The sequence below is a fragment of the Pseudophryne corroboree genome, chromosome 6 (genome assembly GCF_028390025.1).
Source record: "Pseudophryne corroboree isolate aPseCor3 chromosome 6, aPseCor3.hap2, whole genome shotgun sequence".
Lineage (NCBI taxonomy): Eukaryota > Metazoa > Chordata > Amphibia > Anura > Myobatrachidae > Pseudophryne > Pseudophryne corroboree.
Genome location: NC_086449.1, coordinates 761,472,844 through 761,491,709, shown reverse-complemented (window position 1 = coordinate 761,491,709; position 18,866 = coordinate 761,472,844). Strand labels below are relative to the sequence as shown.

The 18,866-nt window shown below is 44.7% G+C and overlaps 1 pseudogene; it reads left to right on the top strand.

Annotated features, from left to right (window-relative positions):
• Window positions 1-18,211: 18,211 nt before the first annotated feature.
• LOC134937108 (5S ribosomal RNA) lies at window positions 18,212-18,330 on the top strand (annotated as a pseudogene).
• Window positions 18,331-18,866: the final 536 nt, after the last annotated feature.

The following is an 18,866-nucleotide window of genomic DNA, read 5'->3' as shown; positions in this document are numbered from 1 at the left end:
AACCTGCACTATATCCGGCCCACGCTGTATCTGACCCACAATATATACATCTCACAATGTATGCGACCCATACTGTATCTGACCTGCACTTTATCTCGCACTGTATCCGACGCGCACTGTATCTGACCTTGCACTGATTCTGACCTTGCACTGTAGCCAACCCTCATTGTATGCAACATACACTGTATCCAACCTGCACTGTAGCCTACACTGTATCCAACCCACACACTGTATCCAACCCACACTCTAGCCTGCACTGTATCCGACCTGTACTGTATCTTGCACTGTATCCGACATTGCGCTGTAGCCAACGCGCACTATATCCAAGCCGCACTCCAACCTGCACTGTATCCGACTTGCATTGTGTGCAATCTGCACTATATACAACCCGCAATGAATTCCATCTACACTGTATCCAACCCGCTTTGTATCCAACCTGCACTGTAACCTGTAACCTGCACTGTGTCTGTAACCAGCACTGTAACCTGGTCAATATTTAACTGTGTGTCCCAAAGTATTCCGCACTGTTCTACACAGGTACAGATTGCTGTTTTTTTGTGATTAGGGAGAATTTGGGGAGCTGCTCGACAAAATGGCTGATTGGGGCTTTACATGGTCACAGGGTGCCAGTCATCAGTGACCCAGGGTCCCCAGGAGGGAGGTACAGACTTGGCACTGAGAATATGCATGTGCTGGGGGCATGTGCACGTGTGTAGGGGGCATCAATGTCTGCTGTTGCTATTTTACACATGGTTTAGGTTTTTTTTTAAATTTGCTGTTTGGTTACTACTTCAGAGCAATGATATTGTACACACGATTCTGACGAAATTTCTGTGTTGGATTGTTTTCTATTGGCTTGATTGGTTATTGCTAATACAGTACTAATTTGTAAAACATTTTTAAACATCAATAACTGCCATGTGTTTGTGCCGCTACTCTGTTGCTTAGTTTAGCCAGCCAGGCTTTGGCCTCTGTTGGTGAACAATATTGTGAGGTGTAAGGTGGTCAAAATTGACTGGAAATGAGTGGAGATTAATGTTATTGAGGTTAATAATACTGTAGGATCAAAATTACCCCCAAATTCTGTGATTTGAGCTGTTTTTATGTTTTTTTAAAAAATCACCTATATCCAAAACCAAAACACGAAAGGGTGATTTTGGCAAAACCAACCCAAAACCAAAACACGAGCGGGGAATTAGAACCAAAACCAAAACACGAAAAGTGCCCACCGCACATCTCTACCTATAATATTCCCCCTAAATAATGTACTGTATCTACAGCTACATTAGAAAACTCATTACCCAAAATGTAATACCAATTACTGTACACTAACAACTTCACTTTAGAAACACACTTTTTTTAGAACACTTTATTAAATGAATGAAAGATAAAATTGAACATGAACCAAAAAACAATATTAAACATAAATAAAAAAACAGTGCCTCTGCCTCTTCCTGCCCCCTTAGGTGTCCCTCTTGTACAGGAACAGAACCTCGGGGGAGTGAGTGTTGAGGCTGGTAGGTTTGGGAGCTGTCAGTAGATACCGATGGAGCATCTGTAACAGCCCTTTGGCCCACCAGCTCCCTCTGTATGGCCACAAATGGGGCTTTTACACATCTCTCCTGCTTCTGACTTCTTGCTATCTCTGGGTGAGCTGGAAAACCCAGACCTCTGTTTCTCTAGTTGTAGCTGTGCAATTCAGAAAGCCCGGAGTTATAAATCTCCACTGCAGGTGCAGATTGTGCAGGTCTTGATTCTTCTCTCTTGGCGGGAGCTGATCCCACCAGAATGTGGGCAATTGTGGTGAGACACAAGCCCTCTCACCACAATAAATATGTTAGATTATTATGCACAGGACTATGGTGTATTTCCTACAGTGCATTGCTTTTATTAATCTGGTGTATTGTCATGCATGCACTAGCAGTTTTTACTATGTATATTTATCAAGGGGCATAGACCATGCACTCGCTAATGGTTAGCCAATCCTCTAAGCATGGGTCCTACCACTGCATTCCCCCGATAGACCCTTCATGCCCCAGTCCGGCACTGTGCTTTTCTACCTTTCAAAGGACAAAATGGAGGATCAGGGGTTTATATAGCGTGTGTGATGCATAAATCAGGCAACTTTTGGGTGCCAATGGGTGACTTTCTATTAAACTGTGCAACTTGCATCGTGAAACTTGCAATCCGGTTGGTCTAAAAAATGCATGCTTCCTGGTGTGAAATCTCATGAGAAGACGTATGCGTTTGTGTCTGAAACTCGCACCCTATTACATTGTGCAAGTTGCTGGACAAACTTGCACATTTAAATGTGCGAGAATGTGTGACTGTGTCCCACACAAAAACTTCACCCTATTACATTTGGCCTTACTGTATGTGTCAGTTGCCATGACACCACAGTGATGATTGCCTGAGGAAAAAATGTCTTTAGCAATGGAATCTAAGAAATGTCATAATTATATTTATAGGAGTAGCACAGTGGTTCAAACAAACCACAAGCTGAAGAAAGTATTTAAGATCCACTGAAGAGAGCTCCACCACTACAATAAAGGGTGTTGCTGAAATTGGGGAGCTTTTGAAGTTTCATTCTGTCTGCTAATAAGTTACGGCCTTGCTTGAGCTGTCAGATGTTAATCTAACACTGTCTTCCAAAAAACAAATTTCTAAAGATTTGCAACTTACCATTTAATTTAATACTGTTTCAGGCCATGCATCATAAACTACATTAGCAATGTGACTTTTGACAAAGTATATAATAACAAAATAAAATGTAATGCATCACAGAATAGTACAGATCTTAAACTGGATTTAATGATCTTGTTTACAAAGACTGCAGCATGCTAGTTTATCAAATGATTGTTAATAAATATATTTTCTCTCTCTTTCCATGTTTGAATTCAGGCCCCATCTGAATTCTATGTGGGGCAGTATGGATGGTGTAATGGTTAGTATTACAGCCTCACAGCACTGAGGTCATGGGTTCATTTCCCACCATGGCCCTAACTGTGACATGTCTGAGGAAGGGTATACGTTCCTGAAACGTCACCAAATAAACACACACTGAGGGGTCCTGTTTCTTCAGTCTCTGAGTGCCGCCTGTGTTCAGTACTTTATTATAGAGAGAGAGAGAGAGAGAGAGAGAGAGAGAGAGAGAGAGAGATGCATTATCTGGGGAACAGATTAATAATAATGTGATGGGGAATGTGTGACACTGACTTTCTCTTTATCAATACAAGGAGGTTAACAGAGGTAAAATAAGATGTATCAGAGCTAAATATCTCTTACATAAGGGTGTATGCTTTTTTCCCTCTATGATTAATGTGTGCAGCAATGAACTAAGCTGTGGTCAGTCATAGATTCAACTTCACTGTCCAAGCGAGTATGATTCCCTCTTTTTAAACACTTATTCTGACAAACTTGCTCCACAGTAGAGATGAGCGCCTGAAATTTTTCGGGTTTTGTGTTTTGGTTTTGGGTTCGGTTCCGCGGCCGTGTTTTGGGTTCGAACGCGTTTTGGCAAAACCTCACCGAATTTTTTTTGTCGGATTCGGGTGTGTTTTGGATTCGGGTGTTTTTTTCAAAAAACACTAAAAAACAGCTTAAATCATAGAATTTGGGGGTCATTTTGATCCCAAAGTATTATTAACCTCAAAAACCATAATTTACACTCATTTTCAGTCTATTCTGAATACCTCACACCTCACAATATTATTTTTAGTCCTAAAATTTGCACCGAGGTCGCTGTGTGAGTAAGATAAGCGACCCTAGTGGCCGACACAAACACCGGGCCCATCTAGGAGTGGCACTGCAGTGTCACGCAGGATGTCCCTTCCAAAAAACCCTCCCCAAACAGCACATGACGCAAAGAAAAAAAGAGGCGCAATGAGGTAGCTGTGTGAGTAAGATTAGCGACCCTAGTGGCCGACACAAACACCGGGCCCATCTAGGAGTGGCACTGCAGTGTCACGCAGGATGGCCCTTCCAAAAAACCCTCCCCAAACAGCACATGACGCAAAGAAAAAAAGAGGCGCAATGAGGTAGCTGTGTGAGTAAGATTAGCGACCCTAGTGGCCGACACAAACACCGGGCCCATCTAGGAGTGGCACTGCAGTGTCACGCAGGATGTCCCTTCCAAAAAACCCTCCCCAAACAGCACATGACGCAAAGAAAAAAAGAGGCGCAATGAGGTAGCTGTGTGAGTAAGATTAGCGACCCTAGTGGCCGACACAAATACCGGGCCCATCTAGGAGTGGCACTGCAGTGTCACGCAGGATGTCCCTTCCAAAAAACCCTCCCCAATCAGCACATGATGCAAAGAAAAAGAAAAGAAAAAAGAGGTGCAAGATGGAATTGTCCTTGGGCCCTCCCACCCACCCTTATGTTGTATAAACAAAACAGGACATGCACACTTTAACCAACCCATCATTTCAGTGACAGGGTCTGCCACACGACTGTGACTGATATGACGGGTTGGTTTGGACCCCCCCCAAAAAAGAAGCAATTAATCTCTCCTTGCACAAACTGGCTCTACAGAGGCAAGATGTCCACCTCATCTTCACCCTCCGATATATCACCGTGTACATCCCCCTCCTCACAGATTATCAATTCGTCCCCACTGGAATCCACCATCTCAGCTCCCTGTGTACTTTGTGGAGGCAATTGCTGCTGGTCAATGTCTCCGCGGAGGAATTGATTATAATTCATTTTAATGAACATCATCTTCTCCACATTTTCTGGATGTAACCTCGTACGCCGATTGCTGACAAGGTGAGCGGCGGCACTAAACACTCTTTCGGAGTACACACTTGTGGGAGGGCAACTTAGGTAGAATAAAGCCAGTTTGTGCAAGGGCCTCCAAATTGCCTCTTTTTCCTGCCAGTATAAGTACGGACTGTGTGACGTGCCTACTTGGATGCGGTCACTCATATAATCCTCCACCATTCTATCAATGTTGAGAGAATCATATGCAGTGACAGTAGACGACATGTCCGTAATCGTTGTCAGGTCCTTCAGTCCGGACCAGATGTCAGCATCAGCAGTCGCTCCAGACTGCCCTGCATCACCGCCAGCGGGTGGGCTCGGAATTCTGAGCCTTTTCCTCGCACCCCCAGTTGCGGGAGAATGTGAAGGAGGAGATGTTGACAGGTCGCGTTCCGCTTGACTTGACAATTTTGTCACCAGCAGGTCTTTCAACCCCAGCAGACCTGTGTCTGCCGGAAAGAGAGATCCAAGGTAGGCTTTAAATCTAGGATCGAGCACGGTGGCCAAAATGTAGTGCTCTGATTTCAACAGATTGACCACCCGTGAATCCTTGTTAAGCGAATTAAGGGCTGCATCCACAAGTCCCACATGCCTAGCGGAATCGCTCCCTTTTAGCTCCTTCTTCAATGCCTCCAGCTTCTTCTGCAAAAGCCTGATGAGGGGAATGACCTGACTCAGGCTGGCAGTGTCTGAACTGACTTCACGTGTGGCAAGTTCAAAGGGCATCAGAACCTTGCACAACGTTGAAATCATTCTCCACTGCACTTGAGACAGGTGCATTCCACCTCCTATATCGTGCTCAATTGTATAGGCTTGAATGGCCTTTTGCTGCTCCTCCAACCTCTGAAGCATATAGAGGGTTGAATTCCACCTCGTTACCACTTCTTGCTTCAGATGATGGCAGGGCAGGTTCAGTAGTTTTTGGTGGTGCTCCAGTCTTCTGTACGTGGTGCCTGTACGCCGAAAGTGTCCCGCAATTTTTCTGGCCACCGACAGCATCTCTTGCACGCCCCTGTCGTTTTTTAAAAAATTCTGCACCACCAAATTCAAGGTATGTGCAAAACATGGGACGTGCTGGAATTTGCCCATATTTAATGCACACACAATATTGCTGGCGTTGTCCGATGCCACCAATCCACAGGAGAGTCCAATTGGGGTAAGCCATTCCGCGATGATCTTCCTCAGTTGCCGTAAGAGGTTTTCAGCTGTGTGCGTATTCTGGAAAGCGGTGATACAAAGCGTAGCCTGCCTAGGAAAGAGTTGGCGTTTGCGAGATGCTGCTACTGGTGCCGCCGCTGCTGTTCTTGTGGCGGGAGTCCATACATCTACCCAGTGGGCTGTCACAGTCATATAGTCCTGACCCTGCCCTGCTCCACTTGTCCACATGTCCGTGGTTAAGTGGACATTGGGTACAACTGCATTTTTTAGGACACTGGTGAGTCTTTTTCTGACGTCCGTGTACATTCTCGGTATCGCCTGCCTAGAGAAGTGGAACCTAGATGGTATTTGGTAACGGGGGCACACTGCCTCAATAAATTGTCTAGTTCCCTGTGAACTAACGGCGGATACCGGACGCACGTCTAACACCAACATAGTTGTCAAGGACTCAGTTATCCGCTTTGCAGTAGGATGACTGCTGTGATATTTCATCTTCCTCGCAAAGGACTGTTGAACAGTCAATTGCTTACTGGAAGTAGTACAAGTGGGCTTACGACTTCCCCTCTGGGATGACCATCGACTCCCAGCGGCAACAACAGCAGCGCCAGCAGCAGTAGGCGTTACACGCAAGGATGCATCGGAGGAATCCCAGGCAGGAGAGGACTCGTCAGAATTGCCAGTGACATGGCCTGCAGGACTATTGGCATTCCTGGGGAAGGAGGAAATTGACACTGAGGGAGTTGGTGGGGTGGTTTGCGTGAGCTTGGTTACAAGAGGAAGGGATTTACTGGTCAGTGGACTGCTTCCGCTGTCACCCAAAGTTTTTGAACTTGTCACTGACTTATTATGAATGCGCTGCAGGTGACGTATAAGGGAGGATGTTCCGAGGTGGTTAACGTCCTTACCCCTACTTATTACAGCTTGACAAAGGGAACACACGGCTTGACACCTGTTGTCCGCATTTCTGGTGAAATACCTCCACACCGAAGAGCTGATTTTTTTGGTATTTTCACCTGGCATGTCAACGGCCATATTCCTCCCACGGACAACAGGTGTCTCCCCGGGTGCCTGACTTAAACAAACCACCTCACCATCAGAATCCTCCTGGTCAATTTCCTCCCCAGCGCCAGCAACACCCATATCCTCCTCATCCTGGTGTACTTCAACACTGACATCTTCAATCTGACTATCAGGAACTGGACTGCGGGTGCTCCTTCCAGCACTTGCAGGGGGCGTGCAAATGGTGGAAGGCGCATGCTCTTCACGTCCAGTGTTGGGAAGGTCAGGCATCGCAACCGACACAATTGGACTCTCCTTGTGGATTTGGGATTTCGAAGAATGCACAGTTCTTTGCTGTGCTGCTTTTGCCAGCTTGAGTCTTTTCATTTTTCTAGCGAGAGGCTGAGTGCTTCCATCCTCATGTGAAGCTGAACCACTAGCCATGAACATAGGCCAGGGCCTCAGCCGTTCCTTGCCACTCCGTGTGGTAAATGGCATATTGGCAAGTTTACGCTTCTCCTCCGACAATTTTATTTTAGGTTTTGGAGTCCTTTTTTTACTGATATTTGGTGTTTTGGATTTGACATGCTCTGTACTATGACATTGGGCATCGGCCTTGGCAGACGACGTTGCTGGCATTTCATCGTCTCGGCCATGACTAGTGGCAGCAGCTTCAGCACGAGGTGGAAGTGGATCTTGATCTTTCCCTAATTTTGGAACCTCAACATTTTTGTTCTCCATATTTTAATAGGCACAACTAAAAGGCACCTCAGGTAAACAATGGAGATGGATGGATTGGATACTAGTATACAATTATGGACGGGCTGCCGAGTGCCGACACAGAGGTAGCCACAGCCGTGAACTACCGCACTGTACTGTGTCTGCTGCTAATATATAGACTGGTTGATAAAGAGATAGTATACTCGTAACTAGTATGTATGTATAAAGAAAGAAAAAAAAACCACGGTTAGGTGGTATATACAATTATGGACGGGCTGCCGAGTGCCGACACAGAGGTAGCCACAGCCGTGAACTACCGCACTGTACTGTGTCTGCTGCTAATATATAGACTGGTTGATAAAGAGATAGTATACTCGTAACTAGTATGTATGTATAAAGAAAGAAAAAAAAACCACGGTTAGGTGGTATATACAATTATGGACGGGCTGCCGAGTGCCGACACAGAGGTAGCCACAGCCGTGAACTACCGCACTGTACTGTGTCTGCTGCTAATATAGACTGGTTGATAAAGAGATAGTATACTCGTAACTAGTATGTATGTATAAAGAAAGAAAAAAAAACCACGGTTAGGTGGTATATACAATTATGGACGGGCTGCCGAGTGCCGACACAGAGGTAGCCACAGCCGTGAACTACCGCACTGTACTGTGTCTGCTGCTAATATAGACTGGTTGATAAAGAGATAGTATACTACTAATATTATATATACTGGTGGTCAGGTCACTGGTCACTAGTCACACTGGCAGTGGCACTCCTGCAGCAAAAGTGTGCACTGTTTAATTTTAATATAATATTATGTACTCCTGGCTCCTGCTATAACCTATAACTGGCACTGCAGTAGTGCTCCCCAGTCTCCCCCACAATTATAAGCTGTGTGAGCTGAGCAGTCAGACAGATATATAATATATATAGATGATGCAGCACACTGGCCTGAGCCTGAGCAGTGCACACAGATATGGTATGTGACTGACTGAGTCACTGTGTGTATCGCTTTTTTCAGGCAGAGAACGGATATATTAAATAAACTGCACTGTGTGTCTGGTGGTCACTCACTATATAATATATTATGTACTCCTGGCTCCTGCTATAACCTATAACTGGCACTGCAGTAGTGCTCCCCAGTCTCCCCCACAATTATAAGCTGTGTGAGCTGAGCAGTCAGACAGATATATATAATATTATATATAGATAATAGATGATGCAGCACACTGGCCTGAGCCTGAGCAGTGCACACAGATATGGTATGTGACTGACTGAGTCACTGTGTGTATCGCTTTTTTCAGGCAGAGAACGGATATATTAAATAAACTGCACTGTGTGTCTGGTGGTCACTCACTATATAATATATTATGTACTCCTGGCTCCTGCTATAACCTATAACTGGCACTGCAGTAGTGCTCCCCAGTCTCCCCCACAATTATAAGCTGTGTGAGCTGAGCAGTCAGACAGATATATATAATATTATATATAGATAATAGATGATGCAGCACACTGGCCTGAGCCTGAGCAGTGCACACAGATATGGTATGTGACTGAGTCACTGTGTGCTGTGTATCGCTTTTTTCAGGCAGAGAACGGATTATAAAGTAAACTGCACTGTCCTCACTAGTAAACTCTCTCCACTCAGTCTCTACACTTCTACAGTAACAGTACTCCTCCTAGTCAGCTCCAGTAAATCTCTCTCAGTCTCTTATAATCTAAATGGAGAGGACGCCAGCCACGTCCTCTCCCTATCAATCTCAATGCACGTGTGAAAATGGCGGCGACGCGCGGCTCCTTATATAGAATCCGAGTCTCGCGATAGAATCCGAGCCTCGCGAGAATCCGACAGCGTCATGATGACGTTCGGGCGCGCTCGGGTTAACCGAGCAAGGCGGGAAGATCCGAGTCGCTCGGACCCGTGAAAAAAAACATGAAGTTCTGGCGGGTTCGGATTCAGAGAAACCGAACCCGCTCATCTCTACTCCACAGCTGCTTCAGCACCACCTACACTGTGGACAGCTCCCTAACTACACAGTGAGGCTGATTAAGAGCCCGAAGCAAAGCAAAAACACAGATACAGGGGGTCATTCCGAGTTGATTGCTAGCTGAAAATGTTCGCTGCGCAGCGATGAAGCAAAAAAACCACTTCTGCGCATGCATATGCGGCGCAATGCGCACGTGCGACGTACTTTCACAATGGCCGATGCAGTTTAGCACAAGGTCTAGCGAAGCTTTTCAGTCGCACTGCTGGCCGCAGAGTGATTGACATGTAGTGGGCTTTTCTGGGTGTGTACTGACCATTTTCAGGAAGTGTTCGAAAAAACGCAGGCGTGCCAGGAAAAACGCAGGCGTGGCTGGGCGAACTCAGGGCGTGTTTGTGACGTAAAATCCGGAACTGAACAGTCTGAAGTGATCGCAAGCTAGGAGTAGATCTGGAGCTACTCTAAAACTGCACATTTTTTTTTGTAGTCGCACTGCGATCCTTTCGTTCGCACTCCTGCTAAGCTAAAATACACTCCCAGAGGGCGGCGGCTTAGCGTTTGCACGACTGCTAAAAACTGCTAATGAGCGATCAAACTCGGAAATGACCACCACTGGGCCTAATTCAGGGGGTAATTCAGAGTTGATAGTAGATGTGCTAAATTTAGCACATCTACGATCATTTACTCTGAAATGTGTGTGTGGGGGGGGGGGGGGGGGGGGACGCCCAGCACAGGGCAAGTCCACCTTGCAAAGGCTGACCATAATATCCCTTTAAGCTGGGGCACTCATAAATTACACAGGTTCTGGGGCTCATTAAAACCAGGCAACATACAGACTTGAAGTCAGCCAGCCACAGAACCTTGCATATCAGGCCCTACCCCCCCTGCACAGGTACAAAAGCATTGCACGGCGGCAATGCTTTTGTACCTGGTGAATAGCTCCTTACCTGCGCAGCTCCTGTGCACTGGCTGGGAGCTACCCACTGTGTTCCAGGTCGCAGCGGCTGTGTGTGATGTTACACAGCTGCTGCGGCCCACCTACCCAATGGTCCAGACATGCCTCCGATGTCCAAAACACGCCCCGCCAACGGCGTTCTAATTAGTGATGTGCACCGGACATTTTTGGGGTTTTGTGTTTTGGTTTTGGATTCAGTTCCGCGGCCGTGTTTTGGATTCGGACGCGTTTTGGCAAAACCTCCCTGAAATTTTTTTGCTGGATTCGGGTGTGTTTTGGATTCGGGTGTTTTTGTACAAAAAAACCTCAAAAACAGCTTAAATCATAGAATTTGGGGGTCATTTTGATCCCATAGTATTATTAACCTCAATAACCATAATTTCCACTCATTTCCAGTCTATTCTGAACACCTCACACCTCACAATATTATTTTTAGTCCTAAAATTTGCACCGAGGTCGCTGGATGACTAAGCTAAGCGACCCAAGTGGCCGGCACAAACACCTGGCCCATCTAGGAGTGGCACTGCAGTGTCAGACAGGATGGCACTTCAAAAAAATAGTCCCCAAACAGCACATGATGCAAAGAAAAAAAGTGGCGCAATGAGGTAGCTGTGTGACTAAGCTAAGCGACCCTATTGGCCGACACAAACACCTGGCTCATCTAGGAGTGTCACTGCAGTTTTCTAGCGAGAGGATGAGTGCTTCCATCCTCATGTGAAGCTGAACCACTAGCCATGAACATATGCCAGGGCCTCAGCCGTTTCTTGCCACTCCGTGTCGTAAATGGCATATTGGCAAGTTTACGCTTCTCCTCAGACACTTTTAATTTTGATATTTGGGTCATTTTACTGAACTTTTGTGTTTTGGATTTTACATGCTCTCTACTATGACATTGGGCATCGGCCTTGGCAGACGACATTGATGGCATTTCATCGTCTCGGCCATGACTAGTGGCAGCAGCTTCAGCACGAGGTGGAAGTGGATCTTAATCTTTCCCTATTTTACCCTCCACATTTATGTTCTCCATTTTTTAATGTGTGGAATTATATGCCAGTATCAATAGCAATGGCCTGCTACTATATATACTGCGCACAACTGAAATGCACCACAGGTATGGATGGATAGTATACTTGACGACACAGAGGTAGGTAGAGCAGTGGCCTATTGTACCGTACTGCTATATATTATATACTGGTGGTCAGCAAACTGTGCAAAACTGAAATGCACTACAGGTATGGATGGATAGTATACTTGACGACACAGAGGTAGGTAGAGCGGTGGCCTACTGTACCGTAATGCTATATATTATATACTGGTGGTCAGCAAACTGTGCAAAACTGAAATGCACCACAGGTATGGATGGATAGTATACTTGACGACACAGAGGTAGGTAGAGCAGTGGCCTACTGTACCGTACTGCTATATATTATATACTGGTGGTCAGCAAACTGTGCAAAACTTAAATGCACCACAGGTATGGATGGATAGTATACTTGACGACACAGAGGTAGGTAGAGCAGTGGCCTACTGTACCGTACTGCTATATATTATATACTGGTGGTCAGCAAACTGTGCAAAACTTAAATGCACCACAGGTATGGATGGATAGTATACTTGACGACACAGAGGTAGGTACAGCAGTGGCCTACTGTACCGTACTGCTATATATTATATACTAGTGGTCAGCAAACTGCAAAACTTAAATGCACCACAGGTATGGATGGATAGTATACTTGACGACACAGAGGTAGGTAGAGCAGTGGCCTACTGTACCGTACTGCTATATATTATATACTGGTGGTCAGCAAAATTATGCACTGTACTCCTACTATATACTACAATGCAGCACAGATATGGAGCGTTTTTCAGGCAGAGAACGTATAATACTGGTGGTCACTGGTCAGCAAAACTCTGCACTGTACTCCTCCTATATAATATACTGGTGGTCCCCAGTCCCCACAATAAAGCAGTGTGAGCACAGATATATGCAGCACACTGAGCACAGATATGGAGCGTTTTTCAGGCAGACAACGTATAATACTGGTGGTCACTGGTCAGCAAAACTCTGCACTGTATTCCTCCTATATAATATACTGGTGGTCCCCAGTACCCACAATAAAGCAGTGTGAGCACAGATATATGCAGCACACTGAGTACAGATATGGAGCGTTTTTCAGGCAGACAACGTATACTGGTGGTTACTGGTCAGCAAAACTCTGCACTGTACTCCTATATAATACTGCTGGTCCCCAGTCCCCACAATAAAGCAGTGTGAGCACAGATATATGCAGCACACTGAGCACAGATATGGAGCGTTTTTCCGGCAGACAACGTATAATACTGGTGGTCACTGGTCAGCAAAACTCTGCACTGTACTCCTCCTATATAATACTGCAGGTCCCCAGTCCCCACAATAAAGCAGTGTGAGCACAGATATATGCAGCACACTGAGCACAGATATGGAGCGTTTTTCAGGCAGAGAACGTATAATACTGGTGGTCACTGGTCAGCAAAACTCTGCACTGTACTCCTCCTATAATACTGCTGGTCCCCAGAATAAAGATATGCAGCCCCCTGAAACAAAGTGAGAGGACGCCAGCCACGTCCTCTCACTATCATTTCCAATGCACGAGTGAAAAATGGCGGCGACGCGCGGCTCCTTATATAGAATCCGAATCTCGCGAGAATCCGACAGCGGGATGATGACATTCGGGCGCGCTCGGGTTAACCGAGCCATACGGGAGAATCCGAGTATGCCTCGGACCCGTGTAAAATGGGTGAAGTTCGGTGGGGTTCGGTTTCCGAGGAACCGAACCCGCTTATCTCTAGTTCTAATGCCGTTGGCATGCCCCCTCTCGCCCCGCGATCACCTCTGCCTGTCAATCAAGCAGTGGCAATCGCAGCCAGTGAGATGCTGATAGTATCTCACTGGGCTTCAAGAGTGTGCACGTGCAGTGCGGCCACTGTGCGTGCGCACTCCACAAAGTAATTCAGACTGCAATCACTGCCATCTGAACTATCCCCTCAGATCTGATCACAGCAGCAAATTTGTTAGAAGTTGAGCAAAACCATGTGCACTGCAGGGGCGGGGGGAGGGGGGCAGATATAACATGTGCAGAGAGAATTAGATTTGGGTGGGGTGTGTTCAATCTGAAATATAAATTGCAGTGTAAAAATAAACCAGCCAGTATTTACCCTGCACAGAAACAATATAACCCACCCAAATCTAACTCTCTCCGCAAATGTTATATCTGCCCCACCGGCAGTGCACATGGTTTTGCCCAACTGCTAACAAATTTGCTGCTGCGATCAGATCTGAATTACCCCCTCTGTACAGTAACTTGTATCTGGAACAAACCATGTTCCAATGCAAGGGCTGCGGAAGACATGTCTGAGGAAGGGGATACGTCACCAAATAAACACACCATGAGGCGTCCTTTTTCACAGTTTCACAACTTTCTCTCTTTCCATGGTTTGATATATCTCCCCACAGGGACCAATTCAAAGGTGAGGTGAATTCTAAGTGGAATTGTATGAAGATTTTCACTCACAATAGCCTATGCCATAGAAGCAAACACTTTATGTACTGTAAATGAGTTAATATGCACCCCAGTGACACCAATCCCATCATTTTCTCATCTTGCAAACAAAAGAAAACAAAAACATTCCTTAAAAAAACAAAAATGACACAAACAAACCAACACCATAATCCCTCATCAAGTTTTAGCAGCAATAGGCAGAAATGAACCTGAAAGTGTGTCTGCACCGAAAGCTCAAGTCAGTCTCTGTTGCATTGCAGCAGCATCAGATTTTTCCCCGGGGAAGAGGAACTGAAGAGCTGAAAGGAGAAATACAGAAAAGAGGTTTGCAAAAAAAAAAGCAGACATGATAAACTATAACTTAGAGGGAAGGGTATCCAGCGCTCGTGTGTATGAGTATTTTGATTGTCCTAAGGCTGCAACCTGTTTCAGAAGTACCTCAAACTTCAGTATAGATATAGGAGAATGCAGGGACAGGTGCGCCAAATAAACAATAATTACAAAAGAGATGTTGTTGTAATAATAGTCGGACTAGTGACCATATTTGTTTTTGAACTCTTATCATATTGGACATATTACAGACACCGATCAGAGGCTCTGGTCATTCTAACAGAACTATAGACACTACAGAGGTGGGACGCCACCAACCTGAGTGTCTCCATTTTTTCATATAAACGGACTCGATACTGTATCTCCAGATACACAGACTTAATCTCTCCCCCCCCCCACATCCCCCACCGCCCCGTCCCCTTCCCAATTTTTAACCACAACCATCTTTTAGAACTGCATAAGCTCTTAGTGATTGCAGCAGATGCAGACATAACTTCAGTTTGAATAAAAGATACAATTTGATACTATATGGTCACTAGTCCGACTATTATTACAACATCTCTTTTGTAATTATTGTTTATTTGGCGCACCTATCCCTGCATTCTCCATGATAAAATATAAGTATGACAGAGGACTCCAAAATATCATGTGGTCTTAAAATGGAATACACACTCTCGCTTATACTTGTTCAGAGCTTTACCCTGGGGAAATGGTGGCACTTGGAAAGGCCAAAAAAAACAAAACAATTTAATTAATTTTTCCCGTTCTCTACTGCGAACGATCGTTTCACTTGTTATTAAGTTGCTGGACTGACGGAGAGAAAAAGGCATGAAAAAGATGTCCTGAGAATTCATGGAAAGCGTTAGCTCCATAATCAGTAAAGAGACATTGGCGACGCCATTAAATTAATCACTGGGTTTTACTGCACTGGGTCTTGCAGCACAGCGAGAGGTACAGCAGTGATAGCATGACGGACTGCTGCTGCTATGCTGGCTTTTATGAGTTCAGTTATCCAGTGCTGACTTGCAGCTCCTGCTGAACTGTGTCTCAATTGCAGCCTTGTGCATGGGGTATTGGGAGATTAATGGCTAATTTTACTTTTCAATCTCTGCTCCTCAGAACCTATTATGTTCCTCATCAGTGTAAGGGGTACTTTGTTGCTTAGCTGCCACCGTTCCTTACAACCTATGAGCCATCAGGGAGCACCTTCCTCAGAGGCAGGCTTCAGAACTGCCATGTCTTTTACAAACGCTTTCAGGCAGCAATTGAAAATGAACAAATTCTTCAAGCACAACAGAGTAAGGAGGGGAGACTGCTGCACATTACTCTATGGTTCATTATATGCTGTAGGCCTCTGTCGCACTGAAGGGTTGTAAACAATGCCTGTGCATTTACATTTCTTCTACTTGGATTTTTCTTTAGCTGGAAGCATGTAGGCGGAGATGTACCAAGCTGTTAGAGCAACTGGGGTCTATTTACAAAGCCTTGGATAAAGATAAAGTGGACTGAAATGAAGTACCAGCTAATCAGCTTCAAACTGTCATGTTACAGGCTGTGTTGACAGTTAGGAGCTGGTTGGCTGTAACTTTAACTCCGTCCACTTTATCTCCTACCAAGGCTTAGTAAATAGACCTCTTTAAAGTGTAGTCATTTCCCAGAGCTACTGATCAGCATGTAACTCATTTCAAACACTGAGGGAAATGTACTAAGCAGTGGAGAAGTTGCCCTTGGCAACCAATCAGCTGCTCTGTATACTTTTATAGTATGCAAAATATAAATGTTATGTCAATGTTAATTGGTTGCCATGGGCAACTTCTCCACTTGCTCACTTCTCCACTTTTATCACTGCTGTGCTTAGTACATCTCCCCCACTGTGCTAGATACATGACAGATAAAAGCTGTTTGGTTGATATCTTGAATCTTGATACCTTCAACAAAAGTTACATATACAGTATTTCTCCATAAATACGGGTATATTTGCTAATGTATAGGCTCAAATAGTATAAGCAATGTGGAAGGTGCTTGGTTTCGACTTTTCTTAAAAATAATTATTGACATAAGAAGCAAACGGTAGACAATGGGCTTTTATCGGCTGTTTTTAGTTTAGCAGGGGTCCAGATAGCACATTGCTTCTCACAAGAAGACTCAAATATTTTGGGGACTGAGAAATTGCTGGTAATCAGGGATCATTCATATTAATATTGGCATGTGGTTTGCATCTTCCAGAGGTACCATATATGGAAAGTGCAATTTTAAATGCATTTAACGAAGGTAACTTTCACGTTGTTTTTTTTTTTTTGGGTGCTGTAGACTGTGAACTGCAGCATACATTCAAAAAAAGGGGTTGTGTGATTTCGCACCAGTCAGAATATTATAAGTGGGCATGAAAAAAGAAAATTGACAATAGCTACCGCAAGTGATCAAGTCCGGACAGCGGGCAAAACGTGTCTTCCGCCTTCCTCCAGGCTCCAATCATCAATGTCACTCTAGCGGGACACCACACATTGCTAAAACGGCTTCCATCGCAGCTTTGCTGTAGTTATACTTACTTTTATTTTTCAATACTAACATGCTAATTGTTTTGAAGACTGAATGAGTGTACTGTGGTGCTGCATAATTACACATGGGTATTGACCCTGTGTATGCCTGACTCATACTGAATTTCCCTGTTGACATATCAGATGGCAATAGAATGTACAGTAACTTTAGCTAATCTTGTCCTCCTGCGAAACAACAGTTCATTAGCATCTGTCACCAAGTCTTTATCATTGTCTATAGGCTTTATCCTGAATATGTGTATTCATGATTATCAAAACTTAATGTTTAGCAAGGATAATGTGGTATCCGTTCACATGGTCGACCATGTTATGGTCGACAGTCATTAGGTCGACCACTATTGGTGGACATTGACATGGTCGACATGGACACATGGTCGACACATGAAAATGATCGACACATGAAAGGTCGACACATGAAAAGGTCGACATGCATTTTTTAACTTTTTTTTCTTTTGGGGAACTTTTCCACACTTTACGATCCACATGGACTACGATTGGAACGGTAAAGTGTGCCGAGCGAAGCGGTAGCGGAGCGAAGGCACCATGCCCGAAGCATGGCGAGCGAAGCGAGCCATGCGAGGGGACGCGGTGCACTAATTGGGGTTCCCAGTCACTTTACGCAAAAAACGACACCAAAAAAAGTAAAAAAACTCATGTTGACCTTTTCATATGTCGACCTTTCATGTGTCGACCATTTTCATGTGTCGACCATGTGTCCATGTCGACCATGTCAATGTCGACCAATAGTGGTCGACCTAATGACTGTCGACCATAACATGGTCGACCATTCATACCGGAACCGGATAATGTATGCACCTAGGAATTCTCAATAACATACTTTTGTCATATAATCCTATAATGCTTACGGTGCCAACACATACTAAATACACGTCATGATTCACTGTCCAAACGGTGTCCTGTATAAATGCTATATGGATTCCTGAGAATTGGTTAAAAACGATAACTTCCATGTGTACTCTCATCAGCGATTCAGGGGCCCTCATTTCTAAGAACCAAGGCTCTGCTAGCGCATAGATCTACTCCTGTCTAATGCTGACAGCAGATCCACCTTACTATACTTCTATCTAGAGTTCGTCATATGACTCCACTCCAGTCTAATTTTCTTTCTCATCACACATACTCTAACTTTATTCTGCTAAGTGAACTCTCATCAGTGATCCCGGAGCAGCCCCTATTCACAATTTTATCTACTACCACACCACATTGTAGACGCCCAATACTGTCCGATCTTGGAAGCTAAGCAGTGCTGGGCTTGGTCAGCACTTGGATGGGAGACCACCTGGGAATAACAAGTGTAGTAGAGATCTTAGGATCCAGAATACTGTGTGCCAAGCACTGGCAGCAGATTCACTACTTATCTATTTCTCATACTATAACAGACACATTTTTGACATAGTAGCATCTTTATTGGCCAATAGCGTTAGCACCTTCAAACTTCCACAAATATAAGGGTACCTGATTGGCATATCTACAAAGAACTACCCTATAAGAAAAGGGCTTTGTGAGAGCCTCTATCCACAACACTCACGTGGGTTTCCTCGTTGACCTACAGAGGGTTCTAAGATATTTAGTATTTCTTTGTTGGTCCAAGTGATCATTGCAATTTGATAACACCCTTTGTGTGTACATTGAGTGATCCTACAGATACTTAGGGACCACAGATTATTTGTCTTTAATAATTGAAATGTTTGTCTTGTTGGATACACCAATACGTATTTAAATAACTACCTAATAAAAGTTAGGTTTTAATCTTTGTCAATTTAAAACTGTTTGCTTATCTCCAAGAGACCACCCAAAAAGAGTTGTTTTATTCTGTTTCTGTTGTAGCCAAACTGCCGCA